The sequence below is a fragment of the Rattus norvegicus genome, chromosome 2 (assembly GCF_021556685.1).
Source record: "Rattus norvegicus strain SHRSP/BbbUtx chromosome 2, alternate assembly SHRSP_T2T, whole genome shotgun sequence".
Taxonomy (NCBI): Eukaryota; Metazoa; Chordata; class Mammalia; order Rodentia; family Muridae; genus Rattus; species Rattus norvegicus.
The window spans coordinates 41501035-41517500 of record NC_141535.1 but is presented as its reverse complement, the minus strand read 5'-3'; the positions used below and the strand labels follow the sequence as shown (position 1 = coordinate 41517500).

At 45.3% G+C, this 16466-nt stretch overlaps 1 protein-coding gene across 2 annotated transcripts in view; it reads right to left on the bottom strand.

Annotated features, from left to right (window-relative positions):
• The window catches only part of Elovl7 (ELOVL fatty acid elongase 7), a 69232-nt gene extending 55025 nt beyond the window's left edge, over window positions 1-14207 (bottom strand). For both annotated transcript variants that reach the window (XM_087626015.1, XM_087626018.1), the window contains exon 1: window positions 14103-14207. The gene's annotated coding sequence lies outside the window, so the exon portion shown is untranslated. The remainder of the gene's footprint in view (window positions 1-14102) is intronic.
• Window positions 14208-16466: the final 2259 nt, after the last annotated feature.

Here is a 16466-nt window from a genome sequence, read left to right as displayed (position 1 = left end):
TGGGCCTTGTGAAACACTGCAGAGAAACCAGACATACCAAGCAGGACTTCTGCTACATTAATAAATGTATGCTGTTTAGATTTACTGACTTTGTAATGCAAATAAAAAAATCTAATATATTCAATGTTTAACCTAGCAACCATTCGTCGAGTCTGTTCCATGTGCTAGGACAAGTGTTTGGGATGGAAAACTTGGTGGGATATTCTCCTCAAACTCACAAGCACATAAGCCCAGTGAATTCTCTTATGAAGGTCAGCACAAAAGCTTATATTGGGGCAATTAGGAGGAACCTGACTGGCATAGCATCAGAGTCATGACTGTGTCTCCAACCCCTTCCCCTTCTTATGATGCACTCTCCCAATGGCCTGGATCCCATCCCCGAAATTGCAAGCCATCTCCAAACTTTACGGACCCCCAAAGACTGATTCATTCCAACTCGGTGATATTTTCTCCTTCACGCTCCTCTCTCCTTCCTTCCATTTCCACTTCCAGTGCCTGGCCCTTACTAATCTCTCACCTGCATTGCTCTTATAACTTATTAACCAGACTTCCTGACTTGGCAACTTTCCATTTTCCTCAATGCCACCAGAGTCATCTAATAAGAATTAAGTGGACTACTTTGTGCCCCGCGTTTCATTTCTTCAAAGACAGTCTATAGTGATGGAAAGGAAGAGAAGAAGAAAGAAAGAGAGAGAAAGCCTAACAAAACCAGTGCTTGCTTTAAGTTTCAATGCCTAGAAAGAATCTACAATTCCAGCAATTGTCAAGGTGTCTGCTGAGCAAAGGAGCTTCAGCCCACCTGGCTCTCTACTCTCTAGCCTTGTCTCTTGCCTTCTAGAATATTCCATCATACTTCTTTTGTCCTGGACCAGAGTCCCAAAAGGATTCACCATAAAGATATGCTCCGATTTTCCCTCATAACTATAAAGCTTTGACTACATGGCTGGTTAAGGTGGTAGCAGGCTTTGGGCCTCCTGTTTAGCTGAGTTATTCAGGAAGACCTTTTGGTGTGCCTGATGCAGACCCTTCTTCTATCATGGCTTACAGCAGAGATGAGAAGAATGTGCAAAGGGTCTGCTACTACCGGGGCACAAGCTGGCCCAGAAATCTGACATCCTTGTGACAGGAAAGAATGAAACACTTGCTGAACTAGGTTTAGACTAGCTGAGGTGTTGCTGGATTAGCGAGGTGAGTCAACTCTGGTGCAACTCCCTTAGTCATTGTGAATAATAGGACCATTTATTGATCCAGGCTAGAAAAACACAAACTAAAATCTCCAGTCGTCCACTGCCACGGTTTGAGCAGTTCAGGTAGTTTGGAAACTACTCCTTTACTGTTTCCAGTATATGTTCATCTTACTCCTCTCATAAACCCTGTTTCCTGCATGGGACAATACAGACATCCAGAAAGTATCAACGAGTAAACTATTAAAGATGTAAAAATGTTTTTGGTTTTTAAGAAATTGTGGGCAGATATGAGATCTGAACTATTTCTTAAGGAACAGTAGGAATTGGGAATTTTCTGGCAGTGGGACGAATAAGCCTCCCGAGGAGGGAGAGGAAACTAACAGTGGGAAATGATGCATTAGCCCATGATGTGGACTTCCCAAAGGTCCTTCACTATGAGAAGCTCAGTAAGTGAATGAGTCCAACCACATGGTTCTCTTACCTTCCACCACATTGACTACCCAAACTTACTCCAGAACAACACCTGCAACACAGACTCTACAGGACTTGGCTGTAGGCCGAGAGAGAGATGACTAGAAGGAGTGGCCCTAATGGCAGAGAAGAGTAAGTGTGATTTAACAGCACTCACCTCTGAGCAATGAGTAAAAGCTTTCAACAAGGGCACAGCCTGGCAATACATATGTAACAGTAGTGGGCACAGTCAAGAGCTATCCATGAAGCAATATAGATGGGTTTGGTTACTCCCTCACAGGAGAGAATGACGAAAGCTCCTGAAGTTGGGGTTACCAGATAAGATAAGTGACACCAACAGAGAAACAGGTTTAAGGACAACAGGACGTTGGGAAACCATGGTGTGACAACCTTACTCATCGCTGAGGTGGAGATGCTTGACAGGTATTCGGGAGGAAGATCCGGGATGAAAGTTCTGCAGATTTTGAAGACTTCCTTATCTAGTTGGGTATTAAAACTCCAGTAACAGATGTGTGAGAAAGATGGTAATCTAAGGGTAGACCCGTGGAGTATATCATGATTTAAGGAGTGTGCTAGGGGAAAAGAATCTCAGAGATGGAAAGGAAATGTCGAAAAAGCACAGAGTATGTATAGAATCACAAAACCAGAAAGGAGAAAAAGGCTGTGAAGATGGTCAGTGTGTCAAGCAGGTCAACATGATGGGCAAAATGGCCCCCACAGAAACCCTTATTGTTTAGGATAGGGGAAGAAGGTTGACTTCCAAGGCAGAAACCAAGCATGAGGACAGGACAGATGAATGACAGACAGCCCTGAATCAACCTAATTCGACAGCCAATAGCCATGAAAGCTAGAGAAGAGGGAAATGGGCAAAATCAAGCTTTTACCATTCTTTTGGTTTGGGTGTTTTAGACTTTTGAGATGTTTTTGTTTGTTTGGTTTGGTTTTTATATCACAACTCTGTTATTAGCAGAGGCTAGCTCTGAACTTGCAGTAATCACCTTGCCTTATCTTCCCAGGTATACTCTGTCCACGAGGGCAACAGTGAGTTTCTTCTTCTCTGAGAAGGGGTAATGTAAAGAGAGGCATAATGTAATTGAGTTCGTAGGAAGCAGGAATGCTTCCTAGGGCCCAAGTCTGAGCTAGGGCCCCTTTGCTAAGCACCCATAGCAATTATCACAAGCTGGGGTGCCTAAGCGACCTGTGTATATGCAGCTATATCGGGCCAGCACTAAGGCATGCGTTTGCTTATCTGTTTACTCTATGCCCAACGCCTGGCACGACCCAGGACTTACTGAAATGAAAGCAAAAGTCATTAAAAGGATTTCATCAACAAAATCCTGTTGGGTTTTTTTCCTATCAAAATAGGTAATGACATCAAATGCTGAAGGCTACAAGTAGTTAAGTAGAAGGAGCCCTTCTCCTGGCCTTGCTTTGGTAAAGGATCTCACTATGTAGCTCAGAGTGAATTTGAACTCAAGATCCTCTTGCCTCAGCCTTGCCTCAGCCTTGCCTCAGCCTGAGGCCGAGATTACAAGAGGCTTTATATCACAATGCTTAGCTGGTAGGGGGTCTTTTATTTATATTTTGTTATATGCATATACTTACGTGTATGTCTATGTGTGTGTATTTAAATCTAGGCACCACACACTAAAGAAAACATATGATACCTATTTCCATTTCCACAGGGGACTTTAGAATTAGTGAAAGAACTGGATCACTGTTAGGAGCAATGGGAAGTAAGAATCCTTCATGCTTGCACGCAGACACATCTGGAGAATATGATGTAATACTGATACTTCTGCCATGCTCCAAAATTTCAGATATAATTGTCCTTGGCATCTTTGTTCAGTTGAATGGTGTTTGTTTGGGATACCCACTCATCCCAGGATGAAACAGGGAGGCTTCATCCACCCAAGTAGCTGAGATCACAGGACAATGGGATTTTGTTTTCTTTTATTCACAGTGGTTGTGTTATGGGGCCCAGGTAGAGAGCAGCTGAGTGAAAGGCTTAACTCATGTGGGTCAGTGTGTAAGCAAGATTGAAATCCATCCGTCCATTCTCTTTTTTATCCAATTTTCAGAAACAGCTGTTGAGATACTTAGATTACACCCAGGGACAAGCGTAGTTACTAACTTAGAGTCGCTTTGGCAAGTACATATGGAAATGAGACAGAGACAACAACGAGGAGATCAATGGAAAACAAGGGATGGAATTGAAGAAGAGCTTGAAGAGATGGAAGGCTAAACACTGTGGCTTAGAGATGAGACATTTGCTGATTACATGATCTTGGCCCAGTCCCAGCTAAGAGCGAAGATGGGCAGAGAAAGTGGGTGGTGACAGCGACAGAGGTTATCAGTAAAGGTAAACAAGGAAAGCCTAGACTCCCCACAGCACAGCACCAGAAAGGATTGGGAAGGCTGTAGAGCAGCGGGAGGCGTGGGGTTGGAGAGCCATCCACCACTGAGAGGAATGAAGCAGAGAACAGAAACAATAAAACAAGATCAGCCTCAAGTCTAGTGATGGTACATCTAGTCCATAATATATGGCTATATTTTTTTTATCATCTCCTGTGTTTATTTTGGATCAGTACAGACAGGAGGAGGTGGAAGTTTCCCTTGAACCAGAGAAAACGGCTAGTGTGTAGGTGGCCATGTTTTCAGTGCATCTGTGGTTATATGGACTCATGTTTGTATGAGTGTATGCATATTTCCATGTGAGCCCTTGTACATGTGTATACACTGTGTGTGTGTGTGTGTGTGTGTGTGTGTGTGTGTGTGTGTGTGTGTGTGTACATGCTCATATATGTAGTCTAGAGATCAATGTCGGATATCATTCTTGATCACTTTTCATTTTAGTTTTTGAGACAGAGTCTCTTACTGAGCTTGGAGGTCATTGATTTGACTAGGCTGCCTGACACTTGGTCCCCAAAATATCCCTCATTCTCTCTCCCTCTCCCTCTCCCTCTCCCTCTCCCTCTCCCTCTCCCTCTCCCTCTCCCTCTCCCTCTCTTGGACAGGAACTCAAGCAGGGCAGGAACCTGGAGGAGTTGATGCAGAGGCTATGGAAGTGTGCTGTTTACTGGCTTGCTAGAGAGAGAGAGAGAGAGAGAGAGAGAGAGAGAGAGAGAGAGATCATTTTCCTTTGAGTAGAGTTAGTGCCCATTCTCTGTAAGGCTCAGCTGAGAGAGCCTTAAAGTTCTTGCCAATAAGTAGAACTGAAGGCTGCTGAGCCTTTCCCCAACTGTAAGGTTTGTAGAAGAGACTTGTCTCTGTTCTTTCATTGGACAAAACTGAAAACCGCTATGTGCCCAGAATTCTCTCCTGACACTAGAGTTATATTAAGATGCCCTTCTCAAGGAATGTGTATGCTCTTGTGAGAAGAAAGACACATAAGCAAAGATAAATGCACAGATAAGTAAAAGCAGCAGAGGCAGACCTTAGGAAGAAAATAAATTGTTTGTGATGGAGCAGGGGGACTGAGCCTAGTCAGGAAGGTGGAGGGCACTAGAGAGGGTGTACGGGCTGAGAGGTCTGGAGTGGGGCAAGGATAAAAAACAAAGCTTTGGGGTAGGATTGAATCCTGTCAGGAGAACAGAAGACAGCACAGAGAGAAGAAAGGGAAAATGATGCTGAATTCCAGGGTGATGGGAAGGCAGGTCTTCCTGCTGTGGTGGGAGCAACTTTCACTTCAGTCTCCATGTGAGATATAAGTGTCCGAAGCTATTCACTTAAAGTATGCCTTTTCCACTATCTTTAAATAAAGACATACACCTCAAATTTCCCATCTTCAGCATTCTTACATGCACAAGTCACTGCTGTCTGACACTTTCACACTGGTTTGCCACCATTGCCACCGTCTGTCTCTAGAACTCTGTCTTGTGAAACCAAAACTCAGGTCATGAGCTTTGACACACCATGGTCACGTGACCTCAACCTATGCTTTTAAAAATTAATTTTGTTTCTTGGCAGAGAACTGATTATAGGAAAGCAGTAGGATTAGTGGCTTATAGTTCCTGGCAGAGAGCTAACATGAACACTGCTAATTCCAATATAGACAGCAGATAAGGAGAACTAAGGTGGCCTCCAGGTCAGCATTTGACTCCCAAAGGGATTTCGACCACAGGCTGAGAACCACTGTTCTAGGTCTTTAGGTGCCCAGTGACCTATGATAGTCATGTGATAAGTCAATACAAACATAATGTTTACAAAATAAAGACATTACTACATTTGGTGATTCAGGCCTGTAATACCAAACCTTGGGAAGCAGAGACAGGAAGACCTGGGGCTTGAGGTCAATCTAGGCTCATACAAGATCCCATCCCACCTCAGAAAGAAACCCAAACTTTTTTATTTAAGTAGAATGTTTTTTCCTTAGTGAACTAGGATGATAGAAAAGAAAGCTACTTTCAAAGTAGAAAATAGAAGTGTCTGGGTGGAGGTGGAAGCAGAGAAATGGAGTTGAGCAAGAGGCAGGGGAGTCACCAAAACAATTTTTTTTAATGAAAATGTCACAAGGACATCTGCTGATGGGCAAATTTTTTTAAAATTAAACCCTCTCCGCTGTGAATGAATAAGTGAGAACACACTCTCTCTCTCTCTCTCTCTCTCTCTCTCTCTCTCTCTCTCTCTCTCACACACACACACACACACACACACACACACACACACAAATAAAACTATCATGATGCAAGATTGGCTGTCCCAGACATGGATAAGGTTGGTGTACATGGCTTACGCCTTATTGTAACATTAACATTAAAGCTAATCCTTTCACAGTCAGCCAGGTTCTGCTCAGCATTTAACATAACACACTATTTCCCAACTTTCTTAGTCCATAGCCTACAGTGCAATGGGACAACATCTCAGAGATTAGAGTATGCACAGAGCCTGTCTCCTAGGGTTTCTGGACTTTCTAAAGCCATCTGCCTAGCAACATCAAATTTCAGAGACTCTATGCCACTTGCTGCTAGGGTTTTAGACCTAATTAACTCAGCCCCACAGCATTCGGAGAAATATTTTCAAAGAGTTTACCTTCCTTGGCGTCCATAAGAGAATTATCACTTCATCGATGTCCACCATTGAATTAACTAATAGCCACTATTAATTTGAAGAATATCTTTGTATTTTCAGCAAAACTGATCAATCATTTAAAAGCAAGTCAAGATTCTTTTTATGTGACCTACTTGACAAATTTCAATTTTCTGGGGACAGGGGAGGATACTGCCTTACAATTTCTGCTTTAAAATAACCAAAACCCAAACCATTAGAGCTGTGACTGCTTTTTCAAATGAGCTCCCATTTAGTTTTCCACTTACCACAAGTACATGACCTAAATTGACCTTCCTTCTATGCTGGGGTCAGAGAGTAATTATAGACCGATCTTTCTTTCTTTCCTTCCTTCTCTCTTTCTTTCTTTCTTTCTTTCTTTCTTTCTTCCTCTTTGAAAAAAAGTAGAATGTGAACTATATAGTGATTTTCAGTCTATACTCTTACTATTTCATAAGTTATTAACTATATCCCCCACCACCTTCCCCCCCAAAACATCAGAAAGCAAACTTTCAGGTATATTTTTTTCAGAGTATTTGTATTCTGAAATACCACTCAGGAGACCTCGGGAAAATCACTTACATTTCTTGGAGCCATAGACTTAGTTTCCAGAATGAAGGGCACAGGAAGTGCCTGCTTAGCACTAACAAGCCCTGATTAGATCCCTATCCCTGCATAAACACGGTGTGGTGGCACAAGTCATATTTGGCTACATAGAGATTTTGAAGATAGCCTGAATTACAAGAGACCCTGTCACAAAACAAAACAATAACAAACAAAAAAATCAAAGCAAGAAATGAACAGTCGGCATACATGTGCCTGTTATGAATGAATTAGTTAACAATTCACCCTTGTTCTCTCTGTCTGGTGGTAAAAATAGGGGAAAACCAGCATTGAACTCTGACAGGTATCTTAGGGAACAGTAGCTAACACTATTAAGCCTCACCCCTACCAACGTCACAAATACGACTTCAACAAGACACTCAAAACAGCCACTTAAAAGGGACAACCTCAAGTACGAAGGTCAGAGACCACAGAAAGGAGGAACGCTTCAAGATGAGGAACCGTCTCTGGCTTTGATTAGAGGCGTTTAATCTTCTATGCTAAAACTGGATATTTTCCTTTAACACTTTCAGCTGTGATTCATTTGATCCTCAGGACTAAGTATACGACCGACCACACAGCCTTAACTGCAATGTTTCTATTTGTAAACTGAGAGAAGCATAGCCCAGCCTTGGCTGTATTCCACTGTAAAGTTTGTAGGAGTAATAAACGTTACCTGCAGCCCAGAGTGGAGTTGGGAAGTTTAAGAGCTGCAAAATACTCAGTGTAAAGGAACATTCAGAGTCAGGATAACAGAGAAAAACGGAGTGTTAAGTTGGAAAAGCCATTTAGGCTCCAGCCAGGCAGCTGTGAGCTGCTCCGATCTAGGTGCTGAGGACTGAACTCCTGTCCTCTGTAAGAACAGCAGATGTTCTGAACCACTGCTCCATCACTCCAGCCACTTTCTGACAATTAAATAAGATTAAAGCAGGACCAGAGCGATGGCTCAACAGTTAAGAGCACTGACTGTTCTTCCAAAGGTCCTGAGTTCAATTCCCAGCAACCACATGGTGGCTCACAACCATCTGTAATGGTATCTGATGCCCTCTTCTGGTGTGTCTGAAAACAGCTACAGTGTCCTCATATAAACAAGTCTTTAAAATAAACAAGATTAAAGCACGTGTAAAAACGCGTAGCGCAGGGCTTGACACACAGCTGGTTCTTAGTGTTATTATAGTATATACTTTCTTCTCTCATGATGTGGATTTTGTTCATTAGCCTGTTGATGAATTAGAAAGAATGGCTAATCCTACCATGATCTTGGGGACTAAAATGAGTGATATCATACGCATTCAGCTTGTCAGATTAATAGCACTAAGGAAGCCATCAGGTGGCACCCAACTGTGAGCCTGCTAGAGTCTGTGATTTTGCTTTCCACTCTCGTGCAGACTGCTTAAGGTGGGTAGAAACTCCAAGTTCTACGCAGCAGCTCACATCATTCCAAGTGGACTTAGAAGTCCTATGGATGCCAAAAGTCTGATTATGAACAACAAGTACAAGCTGAGCGTGTAGCCTCAGGGGGATGCTGAGTAGTGAAAAGAAAGATCTGCTGGTGCACTGGTGGGTCCAGTGGCAAGATGGACCCCTCATCTTTAATGCTGTAGGCAGAGGGAACAGCTCCAGAATCAACAGCTGTCACCACTTCCTACTATGTGGCAGAAGTAACTGCAGAGAGCAGCTTTCAGAATGATGATGGTGATGATGACGACGACGATGACAAGGACAATGATGATGACAATGACGATGATGATTTTAGTTTCCAGGGGGAACTACTTTAAATTTTGTATATAACATAAATATTTTCTTTACCATAAACTATGCAAACTTGTACCCTTCCCCTGCTTTTCCAAAGCCTATCTAAGGCCTTCCTTGAGGATGAACCCATCAATAATATCTTTCTGGTATTAGTCACACCAAGACCTTATTCTCTCCAGTTTCCAGGTTTCATGGCTAACTGGATCAAAACTACTATAGCAAAAGCCATACTTGTAAGGCAAGCACAAGATATTAGCTTTCAGGTTTTCCTTTCTTTCTTTCTTTCTTTCTTTCTTTCTTTCTTTCTTTCTTTCTTTCTTTCTTTCTTCCTTTGCCCTCAAAGAAGGGTGGTGAGAATAAGAAGGGCCGTTCTGCCATCAACAAGGTGGTGACCCAAGAACACCCCATCAACGTTCACAAGCGCATCCGTGGAATGGGTTCGAGCAGCGTGCTTCTTGGCACTCAGAGAAACTCGGGAATTTGTCATGAAGGAAATGGGAAATCCAGATGTGCTCATCGACACGATAAAACTCAATAAAGGCTAAATAAAGCCGTCTGGGCCAAGGGAATAAGGAACGTTCTGTGCCACATCCGAGTATGTTTGTCCAGAAAACGTAACAAGGATGAGGATTCACCAAACAAACATACTGGTAACGAATGTGCCTGTTACCACATTCAAAAATCTACAGACAGTCGAGGTGGATGAAGTTGCAGAATTGCCAGAGAAAGAGGGAAGGAGGGAGAGAGAGAGAGAGAGAGAGAGAGAGAGAGAGAGAGAGAGAGAGAGAGAGAGAGAGAGAAAATATGAACACATAACACTTCCCAGGTCTTAGATCTCTGCACTTCCTCTCCCTGGATTTCACGTCCCAGACATCACCTATTTGTCAGTTGCTTAGCCTTCTTTTCCAAGCTCACAGAGCTTCCAGGTCTGTCTCTGTTTTACTGGCCCCACTCATCTGTGGATGACAACAGCTCAGTACATTGTCCCACTAACCCACACACACAGCCTTGGACAGGCTTCAACATCTGGCCAACCCACTCTGCCTGACATGGAGCTGACAGTCGAATGTTTTCTCAGGCCACGACTCGTAAGACACCTCGGCTTTGTCCGGGATTGGCAGTATGCCTTCCATTAAAAGGAGAGAAGCTGTGCTGTTACTTAGGACTGGGTTACTTATTGCTCTTCCAGAGGGGTTTGTTGTTAACCTGGAAGACCGGTGGAGTCGCGTGGAAATCAGTTTCTTTCTTACTAATATTTTAAGGTAACAAGCAAGTACTAGGGGGATGCCCAGTGGATAAAGCTCTTGTTGAACAGGTGAGAGGAAGGATCCCAGAATCCATGTAGAAGCCGGATTCATTCTTCACCCTTGCAGCTTCTCTGCCTCCCGCACCCTCCCTTTCTACTTTGATGTCATGTGTGTTCAAGTGCCTCAGCTTCTGCCCCTTCTCCTTCCCTGATGCCAATAAACAGATGTGTGTGTGTGTGTGTGTGTGTGTGTGTGTGTGTGTGTGTGTGTGTGTTTATCTCCATGGTTGCTGCTGATTTGGAATGCTCAGGTATATGTCCAAGTACAGCCGGATCTGGTGATAGTTTCTATTTTAGATGCTTAAGGGTCCCCTACACTGACATCCATAGGAGGTATACATCCCCCAAATCAAGGCATGCACGATACATCGTTACAGGCCTTTGCTGTTCTCTATAGAAGCATTTCATTTGAATGATATGTAAGAACTGTATGTGTTGGTCAGCCTCGGGCTATGATTTATAAAAAGGGTACTTTTCCCTACGTTCAGTGTGTTACTAGGTGCTTTTAATCTATCTACATCAGTTACGAAGCATGGTTGGAAATTTTACTCTTTTAAAAGACCAAAAAATGTTTTCTTAAAAGGGGTCTCATTTAGCCCGGGCTGAACCCAAATTCACTATACAGCTAAAGGTGACCTTGCACTTTTGACCCAAGTGCCTCCGCCTCCCAAAAATGGGAGAGACAGGTATACATGCATCACCATAGCTCTCCTTAAACAACCTATCTTTTATCTGCCAAATTGTGTAGAGGTTATCAACTTTCCCATAAGTTCTGAGTGTTCAAGGCTGAATGATTCATCTAAACATGTGTAAGAAATATTCCTCTCTAAAGATCTGCTTATAGTACAATCCATAATGTATGGCATGAATCATTAAAGTCCAGAATGTTTCTCAATTTGATATGCTACCATATCTATGGTGGTTCCAAATAGAATTCCTTCCCTACCTTAAAACTGATGCTTGTACAAGAGGTGCATTGTAGAGAATAATATTGAGGGGAAAATCCTACTTCTTGAACTCTCCTCTTGTCTCCTGGTGTCGCTGCTTTGGCCCCTATCGTGTCATCTTATTTTGTCACCTCAAATCTTACCATGTGCAGCCAACTCTTTGCTGGCCTTGCCTCTCCAGCTTAGGTCAGACACACAGACGTGGTGAAAGGAAACTTGCTTACCTCGACTGCACCCTCCCCCAATGCCATACGGAATAAGACATTCTACCACTAAATATAGCCACTGCCTCATCTGTTCACTTACGTTTTATGCACTTTTATGTATGTGCTACAGTTACAATTTTCTTTTTAAAATAAAAGGGGTTATTTTTTTGAGAAAACTTACTGTTGTTTGCTATTTTGTTTTGAGAGTCGCGCTTCCCATAAAACGTGGCGCTCATATCACACCTGGAGATGCAATGATTAACCAGGACGACTGGGCAATCCCCTCAGCAGAGGTTTCTCTCTCCCATCCACACTGTCTGCCAGCTCCCCCACGTCTACCAATGCCAACGTGTGAATATCCTATACAGCTGGCTTAATTTCTACGACCATCAAGGCTACTGCATCCGTGCTACCTTAGCCCATGTTGCACTTTATTCTACAAATGTCCATTAAGCAGCTACTAGACAGAAAGGCTGAGGGTGGAAGGTTTTAAGTTGCTCAGGGTCTCCTGGAGGAAAGCAAGCACTGCCTGAAGAAGATAAGCAATAATGGAAATGTGTATCGGTCGAGGATGCGGCTCGGTTCGTAGAATGTTTACATAGCATGCAGAAAGCCTCGGGTTTCCTCCGCAGCACAGAATAGCACTGGGAATGGCAGCACACGCTTATAATCACAGCAATCCAGAGGAAGAGGCAGAAGGATCAGAAGTTCAAGGTCGTCCTCTTCTACACAGTGAGTTTGAAGCCAGCCTGGGATACATGTGACCGAGATTCAAAATGAGAGGAAGAAGAAATGTGAGCGTGATAAGCTATAAATTGTGTTCAAATCGGGAGAGAGAAGGTCCAGTGAAAAGCAGATGGGGAGGACCGCAGGCTGAGACTGAAGACTGTGCAGAAGTGGACAAAGGACTGACCCGGTGAGCAGGATTAGGGAATGGTAGCAGGAGGTGGGATGGCTGAGTTTCGCGCCTTGGTGACTAGGTTAAGGGTGGCAGAAAGCCTCTTCTACAGGACTTTGGGGAAGACATGGAGCAAAAAAAACCGGAGTATTACCATGTCTCCTCAGAGATAACAGGCTAAACTGAACACACAGGGCCGCTGGATTTTAACTGAAATCAAGTGGACTTGAAAAGTGTGGTTTTGGGAAATCTGTCGATCTAACTTTTTAGCTTTTAAAGATATCTATCGTTTAAAGAGCTGGCCACTTGGCTCAGCCTGAGAGTAAATACTTAGTGTGCACGAGGCCCACTGAGGCTCACACCTGTCAGTTCGCCAGGAGACAAGAAGAGGATCAAGAGAACGATAGCAGATCTAGCTGCTGCAGTAAAAGGAACAAGAAGGAAAAGGGACCAGAGATTGAGAGTCCCCGAGTGTGATGCTTGAACCTGCATGGCGCTCAGTGACAGTAAGAACCAAGAAAAGAACTCTGGGTTCATCAGACTAGCAGAGTGGCCAAAGGGGCTGGCTGGAGGCCAAACCCCAAACTGAAACAGTATCTACTTAACAGGTTTCTTGAAAAACTGACAGCTTTAAGCACCCAGTGCCAGGCACACAAGCATAGGATCAGCAGCTGCTATGGGGTAAGGGGAAGAGATCTTTTTTTTTAAACCTAGCCCTTGATGACCTTGGGGAGAACAATTTCTCCCTGAACAAAACTGCAAACTGTAAACCACAGCGCAAAGTACGGAGGTGGCGGCACTCACTAAAGAGGATGAGTTTTACACGAGAAACGCGAAACAGGCGTGAGTAGAAGAAAGGATGACCTGGGAGCTCGGAGTTAAGCGAAAACGCTCAGGGGCTGTTTCAGGGATAGGCGGGGAGGGGGGTGTTAGTAGGCAATTGCGGGTCTCTGCGCGGTGGGAGTGGGGTTTATGTGCCTTGCTGCATCCGGAGCTGGGTGCACAGCAAGCCGGACCGCTCCGGCCCCGAGTTCCCCATGTAGTCCCCAAAGGCACTTCTTTGAATCCGATAAGTTTGAATCAGCAAAGGCTGAAAAGAGGGAAAGGCCCACTTCGCCCCGCACGACACCTAAGCGATAAACGACAAGCTTTGTCACTCCGTCTCCGGAACGACCTGTTCCACAGCCGCGGACTCATCTTCCCTCCCTGGCCCGCAGCAGCCACCGGGACGGGATGCTGTTCCGGAGCCAAAGAGACAGCGCCCCGAGTTCCCGCGGGCGGGACGCACCCAGAAGCAGGAAGAAGGGATCGCTGGTTTGTGGAGAGGAGTCTGGGAAGCCAGGTCCGGGAGTCGGGAAAGTGACCTCCGCGTTCCAAGGTCGAGCAAGTCCTTCCCTCCTTGAGTCTCTCCCGTAGGACCTCATCACCCCATGCCTCCGGGGCCGCGATCTTCCCTGGGGGTGCAAGGCACCAGGGCTCTGGGAGGCGCAGGTGAGCGCGGCGAGCCCAATAGCCGAGCAGCCCCTCCGGGAGGGAGGCCCTGCCCGGTCCCACGCCGCTCCCCTTCCCGTGCGACCCACGGAGGCTCGGTCCCCTCGGTTCGCTCGCCCTTCCCCCGCAGCCCTCCGCGCCACCCACGAAAGCATCGCCCCAGCCTGCGGGAACCCGCAGCCCCGCACTCACCGCGCCGGGAGGCGAGCAGCGCGCGCGGGAGCCGAGGGCGGCGGCGGGCACTGCGAGCGCGGTTCTCACAGCGGCCCCTGCTGCCGGAGCTGCGGACCAGTCTGCGAAGGGCGGAGGCGGTGGGGTGGCACCTGCCGGCTCTCCCAGCCCCGCGCGTCACCCGGGACCGCCCACCGGCCCGCCTGCCCGCCGCCGCCAGGTGCCGCCGAGGGGTGCGGTGTCCTGCCAGCCTCTCCCGCTTCCGCCCTCGCCGCCCGTAGAGCCTGGTCCCGGGCGACCCAGAGTGCGGCGGGGGGTGGGGGTGGGGGTTGGGAGGGGGAGTTCCAGTCCGCTCTACTGGTGCCCTTTCCTTCTGAGGGTGAATACCATTATCTGGGTTCATCCCCATGCATAATGAAAACACTGTGGGAACTGCCTCGTGATGGATTACAGGACGGGTCTGGGGCGCTACTGGAGAGGAGAAGGGATGAAGGAGAAATAGGTCTCTAAAATGGAGAGACCAGGCCAGCAAAGATGCCCAAACTAGATTTGGGCAGCTCAATTCCTTCTTATTATTAAGAAATGAATTGTTGAAAAATTAGAGACGCGGGGGGGCGGGGGCTTTTAGGGGAATGAACAGACTGCAACTTTTTTCATGGTCATCAGAACTGGTGCAAGGAACAGAGTCTAGCAAAATCCTGTCTCCCTCAGTGACTGTTGGATTGGAAGTCCTGAGCTAGATGAATGTAGGCCTGTGAACTGGACTTTTTTTTTTTTAAACGACCTAGCCCGGTGTTTAGTTATCATAGTAAACACTGTAACAATTTCTAATCAAGTGTAATAGCAGGAAGGCAAAATGTAAGTCAGGAGTTTAGGAAAACCAAAAACTAGAATTGATCTTTCAACTAGACTGACCCCATCCTCCATCCCCTTCCCACCCCCAAAACTCCAACCCTGAGAGTTTGCTTTCCCTGTGTGGTCTGTGCCTGCACAGGAGTTCCCAACCTAGAATCGGGATAGGAAGGAGCTCTGACAAATAAGCACAGTGGATAGGGAAAGAAAAAACAATCACGCAAGCCGACCTTCCATGACCCAACCCTAGAACATTGAAAATAAGGTTCCAGGGTTTAGCATAGAGCTTTGGGCAGTCCCACTGAATAGTCAACGAGAGAGGACAACTCCCAAAGCACAGAGGTTCAAAAGCAAAGTTAAAGTGGAGATTTCTTCTACTGGAGAGATAGCTCTGTGGTAGAGCGCTTGCCCAGCACGTGCAAAGGTCCTGGGCCCAGGGCTCTATATCAATAAACAAACAAATAAGTTGTTCGGTGGATTTGGAAAGTCCTTAGAAATTAGAGACAATTGCCATATGTTCTGCCACTGTTTCTATTTGTATAAAATTTCAAACATGTAAGAGCCTAATTAGATCCATTTAATTAGATTTAAGATTAAGATTTATTTAATGCGGTTATTCCCCTCAGTCCCACCCCCCCACTCCCATTTAATGATTCAGCAGACAACACAAACAAACTAAAAATGTTCTCTCTTTTCAGGGAGCGAACATTCAGTCTAGCCAGAGCTTACAATAAAGTTAATGCATAACCAGTGCACCCCCCCAAAAAAACAAAGTTATGTTCAGGTTCTGACAAGTAGCATGAAAAAGGGAAGGGCTTGGGGATTTTTGAGGCCCTGCATTGTTAAGGGCCTCAGTGAAAGAAGGCTTTTGTATCTTGTGTTTTTGAGACTTACTATGCAGCAGAGGCTGGGAATTAAATTTCTGATAGTAACCCAGGCTATCCTCAAGCTTAGATCCCTCCTGTTCCCTCCTGCCCTCCTGAAGTGACAGACTAAGAGGAAGTCTGAGTTAAGATTTTTAAACTGGCAAAGCTGTGTGTCTGTCTATCTGGGTAAAATATACTCCAGGCAACAGAGATGGGAGCTGAGTTGCAGGTATGGCACAGCTGGGGGGGAGTCCACAGCTCCTAGAAGACCTAGGAAGTCAGAGGAGCTTGGAACAGGGAGGGCCACAATGTGCTAGTGAATCCTCAAGGAGCAGTTTCTAAAGAGTGGAACCTTCTGGCTGGCTCAGTTTTAAACCTTTTCTTTTCTTTCCTTCTTTCTTTTTCTTTCCTCTTCCTTTTCTTTCTTCTTTGTTTTTTTGTTTGTTTGTTTGTTTGTTTGTTTGTTTGTTTGTTTTGCTTTTGAGGCAAGGTCTGGCTATAAAGCCCAGGCTGCCCTCAAACTTTCAATCCTCTGGCCTCAGCCTCCTAAGTACTTTGTACCAGCATGGCATTTTAAAGTGAGCATTCTAACAACATTGCTGATAATGGAATAGGGGGTGGGGAAGGACGAAGAGAGACAGACCAAGGAAACAATTAAGAGACTCTT